This window comes from Piliocolobus tephrosceles, chromosome 2, assembly GCF_002776525.5.
Source record: "Piliocolobus tephrosceles isolate RC106 chromosome 2, ASM277652v3, whole genome shotgun sequence".
In the NCBI taxonomy this organism is placed as follows: domain Eukaryota; kingdom Metazoa; phylum Chordata; class Mammalia; order Primates; family Cercopithecidae; genus Piliocolobus; species Piliocolobus tephrosceles.
Window position 1 is genome coordinate 65,806,443 of NC_045435.1, and position 4,835 is coordinate 65,811,277.

The window sequence follows — 4,835 nt, forward strand, 5'->3', positions numbered from 1 at the left end:
GTGGGGGGGAACCGGGGGGAGGGGGACAGAGGAAGAAGCGGACAGCCCAAACCCACCCCGCCGGGGGAAGGGAGGGAAAACCAGACAAAAAAAAAAAAAAAAAAAAAAAAAAAAAAGAATACAAGAGATGTAGTATTATGTAAAGCAACCAAACGTATGAGATATCAACATTATGAGGGAGATGAAGAAAAAGTAAAAAGCTGGATTTGAGACCAAATGGCCTAGTAGACATTTACAAAACAGTCTACTTAGCAACTGCAGGATTTACATTTTTTCTCATCTGCACATGGAACATTCTGCAAAATAGACTATATGCTTGTCCATAAAGCAAGATACAATACATTAAAAAATGAAATCATGTCAAGTATCTTCTCAGACCACAGTGGAATAAAATTAGAAATCAATATCAAGAAGAATGCTCAAAACTATACAAAATATGGAGACTAAACAACTTGCTCCTGAATTATCTTTGGGAAAATGCTGAAATTAAGGCAGATATATTAAAAAAAAACTGAAACAAATGAAAATAGAGACACCACATATCAAAACCTTTGGGATACAGTAAAATTAGTGCTAAGTGGAATGTTTAAAACATTAAATGCCTACGTAAAAAGACAGAAGGATCTCAAATTAACAACCTACTGGCACACCTCAAGGAGCTAGAAAAACAAGAACAAATGAAAATCAAAGATAACAGAAGAAATAAAAAAAAAGATTAGAGAGATTGAGATCAAAATTTATACAAAGTATTAAGTAAACAGAAAGTTGCTTCTTTGAAAAGATAAACAAAATTGATAGAATGAAAGCTAAACTAACCAAGAAAAAAAGAAAATTGAAATAAACACAATCAGAAATGATAAAGATAACATTAGAACTGATACCAAAGAAATACAAAACATCATTACAGACTACTATGAGCATCTCTATAGGCATAAACTAGCAAAACTAGAAGAAATGGATACTTTTTTAGAAAGATATAATCTTCCAAGATTGAATCAGGAAAAAATAGAAATCCTGAACATACCAATAATGAATAATGAAATTGAATCAGTAATAAAAGCAGATACCCCCAAAATCCATGGGCCAGATGAATTCACAGACAAATTTTACCAGACCACAAAGAAAAGCTGGTATCAATCTTACTGAAACTACTTCAAAAAATTCAGGAGGGGAATTCCTCCCTAACTCAGTCTATGAAACCAGTATTACCCTGATACCAAAATCAGGCAAGAACATAGCAAAAGAGACGATGGGTCAATATCCTTGATGAACATAGATGTAAAAGTCCTCAAAAAAATACTACCAAGCGAAGTCCAACAGCATATCAAAAGATGCCACAACATGATCAAGTGGGTTTTGTTACAGGGATGCAAGGATGACTTAACATATGCAGAGCAATAAATGTGACTTACCACATAAAGAGAATTAAAACAAAAGCAATATGATTATCACAATAGATGAAGAAAAAACATTTGGTAAAATCCAATGCCTCTTTATAATAAAACCCTTAACAAACCATGCTTCCTTGGAACATACCTCAAATTATAAAAGCCAACTATGAAAAATCCACAGCCAAGATTATACTGAATAGGGAAAACTTGAAAGCATTCTCCCTAAGAACTGGAATAAGACAAGTTGTCTTCTTTCACCACTGTTACTCAATACAGTGTTGGAAGTCTTAGAGCAATTTAGGCAAGAGAAAGAAATAAAAGTCAATATGCTCAGTATCATTAATCATCAGAGACATGCAAATCAAAACCACAATGAGATACCATTTCATACTAGTCAGAATGGCTGTTATTAAAAGGTCAAAAAAAAAAAAAAAAAAAAAAGGGAGAGAGAGAGAGAGATGCCAGTGAGGATGTGGAGGAAAGGGAATGCTCATACACTGCTGGTGGGAAGGTAAATTAGTACAACCTTTATGGAAAACTGTATGGAAATTTCTCAAAGAATTAAAAATGAATTACCATTCAACCCTGAAATCTCACTACTGGATATCTATCTAAAGGAATATAAATTGTTATGTCAAAAAGACCCCTGCATTTGTATGTTTATTGCAGCACTATTCACAATAGCAAAGTATACAATCAATCTAAGTATCCATCAATGGATGATTGGATTAAAAAGGAGTGGTATATATATATACCATGGAATACTATGCAGCCATAAAAAACAATAAAATAATGTCTTTTGCAGCAACGTGGATGGAGTTGGAGGCCATTATCCTAAGTGCAGTAACTCAGAAACAGAAAATCAAATACCACATGTTCTCACATCTGGGTGGGAGTTAAACAATACCACATAAACATACAGAGGGAAGTAACAGACAGTGGGGACTCTAAAACTGGGGAAGGTAGGAGGGTGGTGAGAGTTGAAACATCACCCAATCAACATTGGGTATGATGTTCACTATTTGGGTGATGGGCACACTAGAAGCCCAAACCTTACAATTATGCAATATATCCTTGTAACAAACTTGCATATGTATTCCCTAAGTCTATTTTAAAAATACAAAAATTTGCAGATTTCTTGCCAGCTAAAATTCTCAGAGTAACTGATTAAAATATTTGAATACATTTATAAATAACAAGAGAGACAATGAAATAATATCTAAATGTTATTGGAATAGATTATTATTGAATGCAAATACCTCACAAAACAATACTATTATAATTTATTAATCAATATATTTTCAAATAAATTTAGCTGGTACTAATTTGAATCCTCAACCCACTCACTTGTGAGACCCTGAGTAACTAAAATAACCCCTCTGAGTTTCCCTTCTATCATCCATGAACAGCGGTAATAATACCTATCACGAGATCAAGAGCAGGCAAATTACTACTGATAGGCCAAATGTGGCTTGCTGCTTATTTGGGTAAATAAAGTTTTATTGGAATACAGCCTTGCCCATTCATTTATATATTATAAGGATGCAATGGCAGAGTTAAGTAGTTTGTACAGGAACCTTAAGTCTAATAAAACCTCGAATATTTACTGTCTATCCCTTTACAGATAAAGTTTGCTGACCCGTGCCTAGACTACTATGACGATTAGGTGTGCTGGTGCTTCCCAAAGCATGTAGCCTGGTGATCACATGTTTATCAATCTATATTAAATTTATTTTGCTACACTCAGAACACATTCAGGGCTCTAAGATCACACACTTTTTGGGTAAAAAGAAATAGCCTACAAATTCAAGATCAAGAAAATGGCTTTTATGCATTTAATATACTCTTGAAATCTTCATAGGTTTTCAGTTAATCTGTTAAATGTAACAGTATGTTCATAACTTAATTTGTATATTTTAGCCATTTACATTAATGCAAGTAATTGGCAGGTACCACATTCACACACAAAGATGGCTAATGCCACGCATAGAAAAAAAGCATATTTAGTTCTTTATTATTTATTCTAAATAATATAATGCACCAGTCATAGAATTGAAGGGCCTGAAAAGACGTGTGAAGGTGGATTCATTCATTCCTTAGCGTCGGGGCAGCACTTCAGATCAATTATCCTGCAAAAATCATTGTATTTTATTCATTAAAATCACCGATTTCACTGAATCTTTTGGTAATATGCACCAGGGTCTCACAATTCTTTTAATTGGGCATTTTCCCTGAATGCAGCCCCATTTTTTCCCACTGCTAGGCCCTTTCATCCTGTACTCAAAGTTCCAACCTGTTCCACCTGAGTCTGTGCATTGCCTAAGGTCACTGAAATGCACTGGTTCTTTCCCTTCCTCCCTTCCCACCTGGGCCTTGAAGATCACTCCCCTAAGCCAGGGCAACATCTGAGCAGTGAGAAGGTTAAAGCTCTTTTCGGTAGACTGTGCTCAAGAGGTGAGGCAGTAAGACTTCTGGGACAAAATAAAATATTTTCCTCTGCTTTGCATGCATGGGCCATTGCTGTTTTTCTAACTATAAAGCAAGAAAGTTGTCATTGTTACAGTATTATTAAATATATAAACAATGTAACCTACAATGGAAGACAGTCATCTACTCAGAATGTTCTGTGACCTTTGTTTCAATAATTGAAATACATTTTCTTAATCCTATATCCTTGATAGGGAGAAAAGCTCCAGTATGTCATGACAGTAAAAAAATTAAGCACTTCAGGATGAAACAGGGTCATTTAACAGCTCTATCAAATAATAATTCTGCTTTTCTGAAAACACTTTCTAAGAGGATCAGGCTACCTAAAAGTATAGTCAAATATATTTCAATGAAAATGTAGTTAAGAGCAAAATAATGTACGTGAAGATATGTTTAATACTGAACTTCTCTACCTTCCTAGGAAAAAAGCATAGATTTATTATTCAAGAGTTCTCTTCATTTGACCAATGAATTAAAATACAGGGCTTGGGGACTTACCTCCCATTCCTTGTTTAGCCCCTTCTCCATGCTTCTGATTACACAGGCTGTAGCACATCCTCCTCACAGATGGACTGTTTCTGTGGCTTAATTGCCATCAGTCAACAGACTTGGTGGCAAGAGGGCTACCCAAAGAATTTACAGTTCAAGAAGTACTTCTACGTAAAGGCGGAAAAGTAAGTAAAGTTTTCTAGGTACAAGTAAGCTGTTGAAGAGAAGAACCAGTGGCATAATTTGATATGACTGGTTTTTACAAACCCGAGATACATCCGTTCACCTCTATCAAGGGACTTTAAAAATAGACGGTGGTGTAAGAAGCAAATCATTTGAGACATATCGACTGATGTTAAAAAAATCAGCAAAAATTAGAATGTTCCTTGATAGCTATGTCATATAAGGTTGCTACTACATTTCTAGAAATGTACATGAGAGTTAAAAGAAATATTTCTCTGATAATTT